Raw genomic sequence first — 16,559 nt, 5'->3', positions numbered from 1 at the left:
GTCTGGTTGGCGGCTCTGGCAGATCCTGTCTGGTTGGCGGCTCTGGCAGATCCTGTCTGGTTGGCGGCTCTGGCAGATCCTGTCTGGCGGGCGGCTCTAGCGGCTCCTGTCTGGCGGGCGACTCTAGCGGCTCCTGTCTGGTGGGCGACTCTAGCGGCTCCTGTCTGGCGGGCGACTCTAGCGGCTCCTGTCTGGCGGGCAACTCTAGCGGCTCCTGTCTGGCGGACGGCTCTGTAGGCTCATGGCAGACGGGCGGCTTTGCAGGCTCATGGCAGACGGGCGGCTTTGCAGGCTCATGGCAGACGGATGGCTCAGACGGCGCTGGTGAGACGGATGGCTCAGATGGCGCTGGGGAGACGGCTGGCTCAGATGGCGCTGGGGAGACGGCTGGCTCAGATGGCGCTTGGCAGACGGGCAGTTCAGGCATCGCTGTGCAGACGGCAGACTCCTGCCGGCTGAGGCGCACTGTAGGCCTGGTGCGTGGTGCCGGGACTGGTGGCACCGGGCTGGGGACACGCATCTCAGGGCTAGTGCGGGGAGCAGCAACAGGACGCACAGGACTCTGGGGACACACAGGAGGCTTGGTGCGTGGTTTAGGCACTGGTGGTAAAGGGCTGGAGACACGCACCATATGGCTAGTGCGTGGAGGAGGCACTGGTGGTACTGGGTTGGGGCGGGGAGATGGCGCCGGAAATACCGGACCGTGCAGGCGTACTGGCTCCCTTGAGCGCCGAGCCTGCCCAACCTTACCTGGTTGTATGCTCCCCGTCGCCTGACCAGTGCGGGGAGGTGGAATAACCCGCACCGGCCTATGTAGGCGAACCGAGGACACCATGCGTAAGGCTGGTGCCATGTACGCCGGCCCGAGGAGACGCACTGGTGACCAGATGCGTTGGGCCGGCTTCATGACATACGGCTCAACGCTCAGTCTAGCCCGGCCGATACGTGGAGCTGAAATGTACCGAACCGGGCTATGCACGCGTACAGGAGACACCGTGCGCTCTACTGCGTAACACGGTGTCTGCCCGTACTCTCGCTCTCCAAGGTAAGTACAGGGAGTAGGCGCAGGTTTCCTACCTGACTTCGCCACACTCCCTTTAAGGCCCCCCCCAAGAAATTTTTGGGTAGTACTCACGGGCTTCCAGCCTTGTCTCCGTGCTGCCTCCTCATATCGCCTCCTCTCGGCTTTAGCTGCCTCCAGCTCTTCACGAGGAAGGCGATATTCTCCCGGTTGTGCCCACGGCCCCTTACCATCCAGTATCTCCTCCCATGTCCACGAATCCTGTGTAGGTGGGTCCTGTTGCCGCTTTCCATGCCGCTTGGTCCTGTATTGGTGAGTAGTTCTGTCGCGATCGTGTGGATGATTGACGGACCAAAACGCAGCTTTAGGAAAATAAGCCATCTCCTTTTATTGGTGAAGAAGGCAAATGAAACAAACACACTTATGAACTAAACAAAACAAGAAAACGATCGTGAAGCTAAACAACGATGTGCACACACTGGCTACAAACGTATCACATAGACAACTACTCACAACAAATGAAAGCCTATGGCTACCCTAAATAAGGCTCCCAATCAGAGACAACCGAAATCAGCTGTCTCTAATTGGGAACTCATTCCGGTAACCATAGACTCTCCTAGACAACTAAACATACATAGACAACGCTAGACACATGCACTCAACACAAACCCATATACTACACCCAACAACCCCTTTACCATAGAAACACCCAAAACCAACAAAACACAAACATTCCCCATGTCACACCCTGACCTAACTAAAATAATAAAGAAAACAAAGAATACTAAGGCCAGGGCGTGACACATACAGTGCCTTCGGAAAGAATTCAGACCTCTTCACTTTTCACATTTAGTTAGGTTAAAGCATTATTATAAAATGGATTAAATAAATAAAATCCTCAACAATCTACACCATAATGACAAAGTGAAAACAGGTTTATATACATTTTTGCAAATGTATAAAAAAATATATATATTTACATAATTTACAGTTGAAGTCGGAAGTTTACATACACCTTAGCCAAATACATTTCAACTCAGTTTCACATTTCCTGACATTTAATCCTAGTAAAAATTCCTTGTCTTAGGTCAGTTAGGATCACCACTTTCTTTTAAGAATGTGAAATGTCAGAATAATATTAGCGAGAATTATTTATTTCAGCTTGTATTTCTTTCATCACATTCCCAGTGGGTCAGAAGTTTATATACACTCAATTAGTATTTGGTAGCAATGCCTTTAAATTGTTAAACTTGGGTCAAACGTTTTGGGTAGCCTTCCACAAGCCTCCCACAATAAGTTGGGTGAATTTTGTCCCATACCTCCTGACAGAGCTGGTGTAACTGAGTCAGGATTGTAGGCCTCCTTGTTCGCACACACTTTTTCAGTTCTGCCCACAAATTTTCTATGGGATTGAGGTCAGGGCTTTGTGATGGCCGCTCCAATACCTTGACTTTGTTGTCCTTAAGCCATTTTGCCACAACTTTGGAAGTATGCTTAGGGTGATTGTCCATTTGGAAGACCCATTTGCGACCAAGCTTTAACTTCCTGACTGATGTCTTGAGATGTTGCTTCCATATAACCACATAATTTTCCTCCCTCATGATGCAATCTATTTTGTTAAATGCACCAGTCCGTCCAGCAGCAATGCACCCCCACAACATGATGCTGCCACCCCCGTGCTTCACGGTTGGAATGGTGTTCTTTGGCTTGCAAGACTTCCCCTTTATCCTCCAAACATAACGATTGTCATCATGGCCAATCAGTTGTATTTTTGTTTCATCAGACCAGAGGACATTTCTCCAAAAAGTACAATCTTTGTCCCCATGTGCAGTTGCAAACCGAAGTCTGGCTTTTTTTATGGCGGTTTTGGAGCAGTGGCTTCTTGCTTGCTGAGTGGCCTTTCAGGTTATGTCGATATAGGACTCGTTTTACTGTGGATATAGATACTTTTGTACCTGTTTCCTCCAGCATCTTCACAAGGTCCTTTGCTGTTGTTCTGGGATTGATTTGCACTTTTCGCACCAAAGTACATTCATCTCTAGGAGACAGAACGCATCTCCTTCCTGAGCGGTATGATGGCTGCGTGGTCCTATTCTGTTTATACTTGCGTACTATTGATTGTACTGATGAGCGTGGTACCTTCGGGCATTTGAAAATTGCTCCCAAGCATGAACCAGAGTTGTGGAGGTCTCCAATTCTTTTTCTGAGGTCTTGGCTGATTTCTTTTGATTTTCCCATGATGTCAAGCAAAGAGGCACTGAGTTTGAAGGTAGGCCTTGAAATACATCCACAGGTAAACCTCCAATTGACTGAAATGATGTCAATTAGCCTATCAGAAGCTTCTAAAGCCATGACATAATTTTCTGCAATTTTCCAAGTGTATGTATACTTCTGACCCACTGGAATTGTGATATATTGAATTATAAGTGAAATAATATGTCTGTAAACAATTGTTGGAAAAATTACTTGTGTCATGCACAAAGTAGATGTCCTAACAAATTGCCAAAACTATAGTTTGTTAATAAGACATTTGAGGAATGGTTAAAAAACGAGTTTTAACGACTCCAACCTAAGTCTATGTAAACTTCTGACTTCCACTGTACATGGGTCCAACAGTTGACAGTGTATGTCATAGCAAAAACCAAGCCATGAGGTCGAAGGAATTGTCCGTAGAGCTTCAAGACAGGAATGTGTTGAGGCACAGATCTGGAAAGGGTACCAAAAAATGTCTTTAGCATTGAAAGTTCCCAAGAACACAGTGGCCTCCATCATTCCTAAATGGAAGAAGTTTGGAACCACAAAGACTCTTCCTGGAGCTTGCCGCCCGGCCAAACTGAGCAATTGAGGGAGAAGGGCCTTTGTCAGGGAGGTGACCAAGAATCCAATGGTCACTCTGACAGAGCTTTAGAGTTCCTCTGTGGAGATGGGAGAACCTTCCAGAAGGACAACCATCTCTGCAGCACTCTACCAATCAGGCGTTTATGGTAGAGTGGCCAGATGGAAGCCACTCCTCAGTAAAATGCACATGACAGCCCGCTTGGAGTTTGCCAAAAGGCACCTAAAGACTCTCAGACCGTGAGAAACAAGATCCTCTGGTCTGATGAAACCAAGAGTGAACTCTTTGGCTTGAATGCCAAGCATCCCTTCTGGAGCGAACCTGGCACCATCCTTATGGTGAAGCATGGTGGTGGTAGCTGTGGGGATGTTTTTCAGCGACAGGGACTGAGCGACTAGTCAGGACTGAGGCAAAGATGAACGGAACAAAGTACAGAGATCCTTGGTGAAAATCTGCTCCAGAGCGCTCAATACCTCAGACTGGAGTGAAGGTTCACCTTCCAACAGGACAATGACCCTAAGCACACAGCCAAGACAATGCAGGAGTGTCTTTCGGGACAAGTCTCTGAATGTCCTTGAGTGGCCCAGCCAGAGCCCAGACTTGAACCTGATCAAACATCTCTGGAGAGACCTGAAAATAGCTGTGCAGCAAAGCTCCCCATCCAACCTGACAGAGCTTGAGAGGTTCTGCAGAGAAGAATGGGAGAAACTCACCAAATACAGGTGTTCCAAGCTTATAGCGTCATACCCAAGAAGACTCGAGGCTGTAGTCGCTGCCAAAGGTACTTCAACACAGCACTGAGTAAAGCATCTGAATACTTATGTAAATGTGAAATTTCAGTTTTTCAAAAATTTCGAAAATCCTGATTTTGCTTTGTCTTTATGGGGTATTGTATTTTAGAATAAGGCTGTGACCTAAAAAAATGTGGAAAAAGTCAAGGGGTCTGAATTCATTCTGAAGGCACTGTATGTCTTTAGCTGCCACCATTAAAAGCGTAGCTCAGTGACATGCTTTTTCCACTAATGCCGCCGGCAGTGGAAGTTAAGAGCATTATGCAGGTGTTACAAATATCACAAAGGAGAACTGAGAAGGAGCAATGGGATAAAATATATGAGATTTCCTTCTCTGTTTGAATGATGCACATAAAAAATCATTACGTACTCTAACCCTAAATATAGAACATCAGTCCTTTCAAACTTAGTCAGTGACTAAAGGGGTGTGTTGGGTGAGACAGAGGGATATGACTAACACTTCTTGGAGACTGTTTCTCAAGTCTAATCCATGAAATGGCTATCCCTCAAAATGTGGTTACAAATAAAAGCAAAATAAAGTTTGTCATCCGCCAAATAGTGTTCCTCAAATTATTTTAGTACGACCCAGTGAAGCAAACTTCCTGTATCTGGCTCATAGCTCCCAGGCAATGATATTCATCTATGAATTTTTAAATGATTGTCCTGCTTATGTGCACTGAAGTAAGGTGAGTTTGGCAATTGTCCACATTTCGAAATCTGTTGCAGTTCTTTTGTATTATTTTGTAGTTTTATTCCCTTCTTAGCTAATAGGAAGGGTTAAACCATATGTATTTTTTTATCTATTCCACCATTCTTGATAAGTGAGGGAAATATTTAATGCATAACAATAAATTGCAAATTTATTTCCAAGCAAATGTTATCTGGAATTAATTCATTTTTTTTTTGTTTCTGGTTGACGAAATCCTACGACATCTATATTAACATGCAGTGCAGAGTGGAGTGTGGTCCCTGTTCATGAGCTATTTAATCTCTTTGGGCTTGACATTTGAAAGCTTCCATCCCCACCTCGTCCCTATCACACCAAAGAGAAGTGATATGTGCAAATCCAGCATTGTTGTTGCACAGGCTCATGTCTCATGTCTCAAATCACCCTAAACCATTATCTACTCTTAATGCCATTCCACATTACAGCACAAACACCTCTTATAAATTCCTTATGCAAAAAAAAATATTGTGTAGAGGTCAAGTGGGAAGAATTCTCTGAATAGCCTTGCTTAATTTGAAATGAAGAGAATTCAGATTATTCTGCAAAACTGATACAGAATTCTGAGTCATTAGATGGGTGTAAATTCATTTTTTATTTATCCTTTATTTAACTAGGTAAGTCAGTTAAGAACAAATTCTTATTTACAATGACGGCGTACCCCGGACGACGCTGGGCCAATTGTGCGCGGCCTATGGAACTCCCAATCACGGCTGGATTTGATTCAGCCTGGATTCAAACCAGGGACTGTAGCATTGCCTCTTGCACTGAGATGCAGTGCCTTAGACTGCTGCACCACTTGGGAGTCGCGTTCATTCCAGGGGGCCTGGAGCACAGGTGTCTAAAAAGCATTTTCTGGGTAAAAAACCCCAACAAGTCTCATGATTAACTCTTTAGCTGGTATTAATCCAGGGCCATGTATTGTTACTGGTGAGAAGCTCTGGCCCCTTGTTGGCAGCAAAGACAAGCTTCAGAGTAAGCCAGCTGTCAGGAGACAGTCCACTACGTTGGGATTTCAGTGTACTCAACCAACAGACAAGGATCTGTTATGGTTAACTAAGAATAATTAAAGGCAGTAAAATAAAGAAAAAGGAAACGATGGTCATACCCCATAAAACCCCTTCAAATCCCTAAACAAGAGCCCATTTCAACGCTGTAGGGAATCCATTGTGAAAAGTCTTGAGAAATCGCAGTGTAAATATTTATAGAGACCTTAATGATGCATGGGGCTTGGACACTGTCTCCAGTGAGGTTTGTATTAAACAGAGCTGCAGAGGTCATGATGGGTGTGTCAGATTACTTGGCCACATTGAATATGAAAGAGAAAGACAAAGGCTGCTGTCTGCCTGGAGTAGGATTTCTTCTTGTAACAATGTGGAGGATTTATCGTGTTGCAATATGTGTGGCACATTATTGTGAGTGTGACGGATGGGGTGGGGTGAGGGGCAAAGCCAGGGCCTAATGTGGTCCAGTCCAGGGTCCCCAACTGGGCAGGATAACGTCTCTGCCTCTCTAGCTAAACACAGGGCCAGTTATTGACAGATATGGCTCAGGTGGTGTTTGGGCTGATTAAGATGGCTTCCAGCAGAGGGAGAAAATGATTCTCCAAGGTTGTAATACGTTGAAAAAAACAGGGAATGATCGTTTCTTTGTTTTACTTAGCATATCAACGACTGAAAGCTCCTTTAGTCACTTCTTACATAACTACTAAAGTGGCACATTTTAAACAGATAGGATTTATATAGCACTTTGCCAAGGGGGAACTGACCTCATCCACTATATAATGTAAAAGACTCCTGGGTGATGTAACTGCGACTGTCCATTTTGTGGCAGGAAGCCCACCACCACCTATCAGGCATCTGTGAAGATATGAATAAATATGGGAATTAATGAATGTGACCTTGGGAAATAGTGATAAAACTCTTGGTGGGAGAGGGTTGGAACCGCTTTCCGTATGGTTTCGTTGTGGTGAAGCTGCACGTCTAGGTCTGGATTTCATCAACCTAAATAAGATCTGTCACTGACTAAAACAAATCATGTGTGTAGCTCTGTTTGTCCCTTGTGTAGAGATGCTTCAAAACTTTGTTTACTGAAGTGGGGGAATGTTTGTCTCTTATCATGGGGTTCAGAGAGAGGTGAGAATGCAAACGATTCTGGTTTTATAATAGTCTGCATGTGTTAATACACAAGAGTGCAGTATCGATAGACAGCTTACTGACATATCCAACATTTTTTTTACAGTGTGCATATCATATGAGCCAAGTCGTAATAATTAATAAATAACAAATACAGTACTGCATGTATTTCAGTGACCGTCCATCCTTTGTCAATAGATGGAGGTTATGTTTGGGCTATCACACCACAGGAGATCAGATTAGCAGGCCACACATGTCAAAAGGAGGAGGAGATAATAGATAGATGGGAGATAGACTGGAATGGGTTTCCCTCTAAAAGGTCCATCTAAGGGTCCTGCCCACTGCCCCTGATCCAGCAGGCAGATCCCTGCAAGGCTCTATCCTATGTACTGGATATCACCAACGCAGCAGCCCCCGCCGCCCGCCTGGCCCACACCCTCTGTTTAGTCTGTGAGATTCTCATTTCTGTCCAGCAGCTTGTTTCCTTTCCATTAGCTGGCGCGGCACAGGCCCACGTTGATTCAATTACATCCGCTGTACGTGCCAATGGCTCCCCTGCTCCCCAGCATTGCACCGCCAGCATCCATCGCCGCTGCCTTATCACGCCAACTGTCCACAGCACCGCTGAGTATCCCCATTCAAATTTAGGATCTGTCACCTATAAGAATAAAGAGAAGCGAGGACAAGACACAAAGGCACTCTAACAACCAATACTTTCTTTTTATTCAAGTTTAACATTGACGCTGCCCTAGTCATTATGATCAAACATGATTCTTCTTTCAAGGAGTGTCAGTAGTTATACTCAATTAAACATCAGATTAAATCAAATATTTTTTGTGTATGTGGACTTTTTTGAATACAAAATGAGTCTACTTTTAATTTTAAGGATGCTAGCATTAACTGGCAGGGTAGCCTAGTGGTTAGAGCGTTGGACTAGTAACCGAAAGGTTGCAAGATTTAATCCCCGAGCTGACAAGGTAAAAAATCTGTCGTTCTACGCCTGAACAAGGTAGTTAACCCACTGTTCCCAGGCCGTCATTGAAAATAAGAATTTGTTCTTAACTGACTTGCCTAGTTAAATAAAGGTACAAATAAATAAATGTGAAAAAAACATTCATATGTTCAGAAATGCAATGTCTTTCTTCCAATGACAATATCTAAGAAGAGCCCATCGATTTAACAACTCAGACACAAATTAGCCTAAATTTGATCAAAAGAGACTGACATCATCAGAGCAAGAACATCATAGACACCAACATGATCAGCCCTCAGCTCTGCTTTTAATGTTTGCATTTAATTATTCATATACCCTTTATATTGTACACTCCTTCACAGAGAAACTGTTTCAAAGTCTAGCATTTATTGGTGTTCCCGTGGAGAGGCATTGCTCTGTGAATAATTGTTTAATAACTTCAAAATGAACAAAGCGGTCATAACCAAGAACAACAGTTTTTTTTCTGGCCATGTGACCTAACCAGGAAAAACTCAAATGGCCTTAGTTACAAAATAATGTGAGAAGAAAGTCATATTGGTTGGCTTTTTAATAAACCAAATTCTGCTCATCTTCTTTGCCTACTCTACTCTGCCTGTGAAATCCCTCTTTTTTCTTTAGCAATTACATCCTGGTGTGATTAGGTCAATGATGCAGTACAGTTTGTGTTTTTACTGTCTCTAAGCACAGTGGGGTACCCTGACTTGTCCATCACCTCTCTCTCTCTCTCTCTCTCTCTCTCTCTCTCTCTCTCTCTCTCTCTCTCTCTCTCTCTCTCTCTCTCTCTCTCTCTCTCTCTCTCTCTCTCTCTCTCTCTCTCTCTCTCTCTCTCTCTCTCTCTCTCTCTCTCTCTCTCTTTCTCTTTCTCTTTCTCTCTCTCTTTCTCTCTCTCTTTCTCTCTTTCTCTCTCTCTTTCTCTTTCTCTTTCTCTTTCTCTTTCTCTTTCTCTCTCTCTTTCTCTCTCTCTTTCTCTCTCTCTCTCTCTCTCTCTCTCTGCGAGGAAAAACAGTCCGTGCTCCAATGCCCACCGACTGATAAGGTGTCAGATATCTTGCTCTCCATGATGGGAGCTGCTCTGTTTTTGTTTAATCTGAAGTCGCGCAGCATCAAAACATTAGAATCATCCTTTTTAACATGCTCCGTGCGCTGCCTGTACATGCCTCAGATTTTGCAGCAGAAATCAATCTTTTTGGGTGGAGACTTTTAAATAGGATCAGACAGAACTAAACACCATATTTACATCATACAAAAGGCCACGTGGTGTAGCTATATTCTTCAGAAGCTTTATTCATTGCCGTAATACATAGCTATTTTCTTCAGAATTCGGATTGTAGGCCGATTTGGTTCGACATTTTGATTCCTGATCTCTAAGAGTCACAAAGATGGTTAGCCTACATAAGCCATTCACTACTCCTCAAGGAATCATACTAATGTATCAACGCATGACTGAAAATAAAGGACATGTTTTGTCATACAGCATATGTGTTAGTGCAAAGTTATTTGCCCCCATACCTTATTTGTTGACATTATAATTGGTTCTATATATAGAGCATTGTCTGATGTGTATTATTTTACTTAGATCACTGGCCCAGTTCCCACCAGACTCAAAAGAGAAACAAAATGGTGGTTCACAACACAGCCAATAAAAGGAGAGAAGGAAGGTGTTGTTCTCACCCAATGACTAATTTGTGCTTTTAGAGAACTGATTAAAACCTGCCACACTTGCTGATTGCTATGCCATCCACCAGTGTCACCTCAGACATGGTATCTGTTTTTCCTTCCCTCTCCCTGCTTTAGCCTGCTAAATGTGGCTGTGTGAACAGTGAATCCATTACCCCAGCGACAGCCACATTCAATTATTAGACGGACTAATAATCTGACGGAATTGATCGTTCACTATATTCCCAGCCAAATGGCCAATGCAGGAAGAATCATGTTTGGTATTCTTTGTTGTAGGATAGGAATAGGACTCTGTGGCTGAAAATGAGCTTTCACCGCCCAGAGTGGAGGGGCCACTGTTTCATTTGTAATCAGAGAAAATGGAAGACTGATAATCAAGCATATTGTTTGATTAGGATATGTTTATTACATTGTATGTCCAATGTAGAATTTTTTTATCTGAGTCTTTGCTTTACATGATTGGTCAATATATGCATGCAGAAAACATATTTGTTACTATGGAAGTCCATTCCCGCCACCAATGGGAGCCCAGAGTTTTTCCTGATCTGGTAGGCTAAACTAACCAGGTAAAACTCCGGATCCTAGTCGTAGGGTATGACAAAGTAATAAATCAGCTGTAAAACTGTGTTATGTGGGCTATGATGGGACCAGATTTTTTCTAATCAGGTCACAAGTTTTTTTTTTAAACGGGGTGGCTACAGTTCCGGATTATCTGGAAACCTGATTTTCTTGATCAAAACCTGAGATTTCTTGATCCGCGATGAACGCCTTTGTCTGCTGTAGCCTACAATCTTCATGTTGTACACAAAGGACTTGATCGACATGTTCCAACTACTGCATTCCATGCCTCAGCAGGTCATTAAGCATAAGCTTGATTTCGTGTTCTTTTTTTCAGGAGGCGAGTTAGGCTACATGCATCTTTTTACATGTTGTACATAAAAGACATGATCAACATGTTCGTACAAACTCGCAGATACTGTAGTTTTTTTCCCCAATACAAAACTCAAGTGGGGAGTTACACTCAAGTGTACAAAACGTTAGGAACACCTGCTCTTCCATGATATAGACTGATCAGGTGAATCCAGGTGAAATGTATGATCCCTTATTGATTTCACTTGCTAAATCCACTTCAGTCATCCATGCTTCACGGTAGGAACCACACATGCAGAGATCATCCGTTCACCTACTCTGCGTCTCACAAAGTACACGGCGGTTGGATCCAATAATCTCACATTTGGATTCATCAGACCAAGGACAGATTTCCTCCGGTCTAATGTCCATTGCTCGTGTTTGTTGGCTCAAGCAAGTCTCTTCTTCTTATTGGTGTCCTTTAGTAGTGTTTTTTTTTGCAGCAATTCGACCACGAAGGCCTGATTCACACAGTCTCCTCTGAACAGTTGATTCTTAGATGTGTCTGTTACTTGAACTCTGTGAATAATTTATTTGGGTTGCAATTTCTGAGGCTGGTAACTCTAATGAACTTTTCCTCTGTAGCAGAGTCTGGGTCTTCCTTTCCTGTGACGGTCCTCCTGAGAGCCAGTTTCATCAGAGTGCTTGATGGTTTTTGCGACTGCACTTGAAGAAACTTTCAAAGTTCTTGAAATGTTCCGTATTGACTGACCTTAATGTCTTAAAGTAAAGTAATGAAAGCCTTGGTTTCATGCATGTTAACATAAGAAGCCTTCTCCCTAATTTGTTTTATTCACTGGTTTAGCACACTCTGCCAACCCGGATGTCTTAGCCTTGTCTGAATCCTGGCTTTGGAAGACCACCTAAATCCCTGAAATTTCCATCCCTAATTGTAACATTTTCCGCCATGATAGAACTGCCAAAGGGGGAAGAGCTGCAATCTACTACAGAGATAGCCTGCAGAGTTCTGTCTTACTATCCAGGTCTGTACCCAAACAATTCAAGCTTCTACTCTTAAAAATCCACCTTTCCAGAAACAAGTCTATCACCATTGCCGCTTGCTAGAGACCACCCTCTGCCCCCAGCTGTGCCCTGGACACCATATGTGAATTGATTGCCCCCCATCTATCTTCACAGCTTGTGCTGCTAGGTGACCTAAACTGGGACATGCTTAACACCCCGGCCATCTTACAATCTAAGTTTGATGCCCTCAATCTCACACAAATTATCAATGAATCTACCAGGTACAACCCCAAATCCGTAAACACGGGCACCCTCCTAGATATCATCCTAACCAACTTGCCTTCCAAATATACCTCTGCTGTTTTCAACCAAGAACTCAGCGATCACTGCCTCATTGCCTGCATTCGTAATGGGTTTGCGGTCAAACAACCACCCCCCATCACTGTCAAACGCTCCCTAAAACACTTCAGTGAGCAGGCCTTTCTAATCAACCTGGTATCGTCCAGGTATCCTGGAATGATATTGGCCTCATCCCGTCAGTAGAGGATGCCTGGTTATTCTTTAAAAGTGCCTTCCTCACCATCTTAAAAAAGCATGCTCCATTCAAAAAATGTAGAACCAGGAACAGATATATCCCTTGGTTCAGTCCAGACCTGACTGCCCTTGACCAGCACAAAAACATCCTGTGGCGTACTGCATTAGCATCGAATAGCCCTGTGATATGCTCCTTTTCAGGGAAGTTAGGAACCAATATACATAGGCAGTTAGGAAAGCTAAGGCTAGCTTTTTCAAACAGAAATGTGCATCCTGTAGCACAAACTCAAAAAAGTTCTGGGACACTGTAAAGTCCATGGAGAATAAGAGCACCTCCTCCCAGCTTCTCACTACACTGAGGCTAGGAAACACCGTCACCACCGATAAATCCACTATAATTGAGAATTTCAATAAGCATTTTTCTACAGCTGGCCATGCTTTCCACCTGCAACCCCTATTACTAGCCTGTTCAACCTCTCTTTCTTATTGCCTGAGATTCCCAAAGATTGGAATGCTGCCATGATCATCCCCCTCTTCAAAGGGAGAGACACTCTAGACCCAAACTGCTACAGACCTACATATATCCTACCCTGCCTTTCAAAGGTCCTCGAAAGCCAAGTTAACAAACAGATTACCGACCATTTCGAATTCCACCGTACCTTCTCTGCTATGCAATCTGGTTTCAGAGCTGGTCATGAGTCCACCTCAGCCACGCTCAAGGTCCTAAACGATATCATAACCACCATCGATAAGAGACATTACTGTGCAGCCGTATTCATCGACCTGGCCAAGGCTTTCGACTCTGTCAATAACCACATTCTTATCGGCAGACTAAACAGCCTTGGTTTTTCAAATGACTGCCTTGCCTGGTTCACCAACTACTTCTCTGATAGAGTTCAGTGTGTCAAATCGGAGGGCCTGTTGTCTGGACCTCTGGCAGTCTCTATGGTGGTGCCACAGGGTTCAATTCTCGGGCCGACTCTCTTCTCTGTATACATCAATGATATTGCTCTTGCTGCTGGTGATTCTCTAATCCACCTCTACGCAGACGACACCATTCTGTATACTTCTGGCCCTTCTTGGACTTCTGGCCCTCCAGACGAGCTTCAATGCCATACAACTCTCCTTCCGTTGCCTCCAACCGCTCTTAAATTCAAGTAAAACTAAATGCATGCTCTTCAACCGATCGCTGTCCGCACCTGCCCGCCCGTCCAGCATCACTACTCTGGACGGTTCTGATTGAGAATGTGGACAACTACAAATACCTAGGTGTCTGGTTAGACTGTAAACTCTCCTACCAGACTCACATTAAGCATCTCCAATCCAAAGTTTAATCTAGAATCTGCTTCCTATTTCACAACAAAGCATCCTTCACTCATGCTGCCACACATACCCTCGTAAAACTGACCATCCTACCGATCCTCGACTTCGAAGATGTTATTTACAAAATAGCCTTCAATACTGAAGCTGGAGACTCATATCTCCCTCACTAGCTTTACGCACGAGCTGTCAGAGCAGCTCATAGATCACTGTACCTGTACATAGCCCATCTGTAAATAGTCCACGCAACTACCTCATCCCCATACTGTATTTATTTATTTATCGTGCTCCTTTGCACCCCAGTATCTCTACTTGCACAATCATCTTCTGCACATCATTCACTCCAGTGTTTAATTGGTATATTGTAATTACTTCGCCACCATGGCCTATTTATTGCCTTACCTCCCTTATCTTACCTCATTTGCACCCACTGTATATAGACTTTTTTATACTGCATTATTTACTGTATGTTTGTTTATTCCATGTGTAACTCTGTGTTGTTGTATGTGTCAAACTGCTTTACTTTATTCTTAGCCAGGTCACAGTTGTAAATGAGAACTTGTTCTCAACTAGCCTACCTGCTTATTTGAGCTGTTCTTACCATAATATGGACTTGGTCTTTTACCAAATAGGGCTATCTTTTGTATACCACCCATACCTTGTCACTAAACAACCGATTGGCTCAAACGCATTAAGAAGGAAAGATATTCCACAAATGAACTTTTAGCAAGGCACACATGTTCATTGACTTGCATTCCAGGTGACAACTGTAACCTTTATTTAACTAAGCAAGTCAGTTAAGAACAAATTCTTATTTACAATGACTGCAAACTCCGGCCAAAACTGGACGACACTTGGCCAATTGTGCGCCACCCTATGGGACTCCCAATCACGGCCGGTTGTGATACAGCCTGGATGAAGTTGGTTGAGAGAATGCCAAGAGTGTGCAAAGCTGTCATCAAGGCAAAGGGTGGCTAATTTCAAGAATCTCAAACATAAGATCTATTTTGATTTGTTTAACACTTTTTTGGTTGCTACATGATTTCATATGTGTTATTTCATAGTTTTGATGTCTTCACTATAATTCTACAATGTAGAAAAAAGTAAATATAAAGAAAAACCTTGGAATGAGTAGGTGTGTCCAATCTTTTGACTGGTACTGTATACCAAATTAGATCACATTCACATTTTTGCTTAACACAAATAAATAGGCCTATTTTAGGCTATAAATATATAGCTTAACCTATAAATGCATGACGTTACCGCCTCATTTCCCCTGCCCAGAGGGGATCAGAGTGCATAGGCTTCTTTAGGCTACCTGCAGCTGTGGTTGTAATCAGTAGGCTACACGAGTTGACAAGTCATGACGAAAGTCAGTCTAAAGAGCTATACTTTGAGCCTCTTTTCAACGCTTTTGTGTCAATATTTGTATTACACCGAATCAAAGGTGTTGAGACAAATGCAAGCTCCCCACACGTTTGCCGACAGCCCAGCTGTGCTAATCTCAACGTGGATAGATGGAAATCACAACATAATGCTACAAATGAAGAAACATATCATATATGTACGGTGCATTCAGAAAGTATGCAGACCCCTTGATTTTTTCCACATTTTGTTACGTTACATCCTTATTCTAAAATGTATTAAATTATTTTGTTTCCTCATCAATCTACACACAATACATAATGACAAAGTAAAAACTGTTTTTTAGAAATATCACAAGTATTCAGACCCTTTACTCAGTACTTTATTGAAGCACCTTTATGCAGCGATTACAGCCTCAAGTCGTCTTGGGTGTGACGCTACAAGCTTGGCACTCCTGTACTTGAGGAGTTTATCCTATTCTTCTCTGCAGATCCTCTCAAGCTCTGTCAGGTTGGATGGGGAGCGTTGCTGCACAGGGGGGATCAACTCCATATTAATGCCCATGATTTTGGAATGAGATGTTCGTCAAGCAAGTGTACACATACTAATATATATATATATATATATATTAGTACTAATAGTACATACTAAAACTATATATTAGTATGTGGATACTTGCTCTGTGCAATCCAGTCAATCTCTTTCACACCTGTCACGTTCCTGACCTGTTTTCCTTTGTTTTGTATTCATTTTAGTTGGTCAGGGCGTGAGTTGGGTGGGTTTGTCTATGTTTGTATTTCTATGTGGGGTTTTGTGTTCGGCCTAGTATGATTCTCAATTAGAGACAGGTGTGTATTGTTTGTCTCTAATTGAGAGTCATACAAAGGCAGCCAGGGTTTCACTGGTGTTTTGTGGGTGTTTGTTCCTGTGTCCTTACAGGACAGTTGAAGGTTAGTCACGTTTGTTGTTTTGTAGTTTGTAGTGTCTTGTTTGCTGTGTTCATTAAAAGATGGCTTATTTCCCTCAATCCGCATCTTGGTCCTATCCATGCTCCTCCTCGTCTAAGGGGGAAAACAACAATGACTGCCTTTACAGAAACACCCACCACAACAGGACCAAGCGGATTGAGGAGAGAGAACAAGAACTAAAGCAATGGAGAGAAGAGGAATGGAGTTGGGAGCAAATTTTCAATGGAGAAGGACCCTGGGCTAAGGTGGGAGAGAATCGCCGCTCTCGGGAGGAGAAGAAGGCAGCCACAGCCCAGGTATGAGGGTACGCAGCCACAGCGCA

The sequence above is a fragment of the Salvelinus fontinalis genome, chromosome 35 (genome assembly GCF_029448725.1).
Source record: "Salvelinus fontinalis isolate EN_2023a chromosome 35, ASM2944872v1, whole genome shotgun sequence".
NCBI lineage: Eukaryota > Metazoa > Chordata > Actinopteri > Salmoniformes > Salmonidae > Salvelinus > Salvelinus fontinalis.
Note: the sequence above shows the minus strand (reverse complement) of the source record.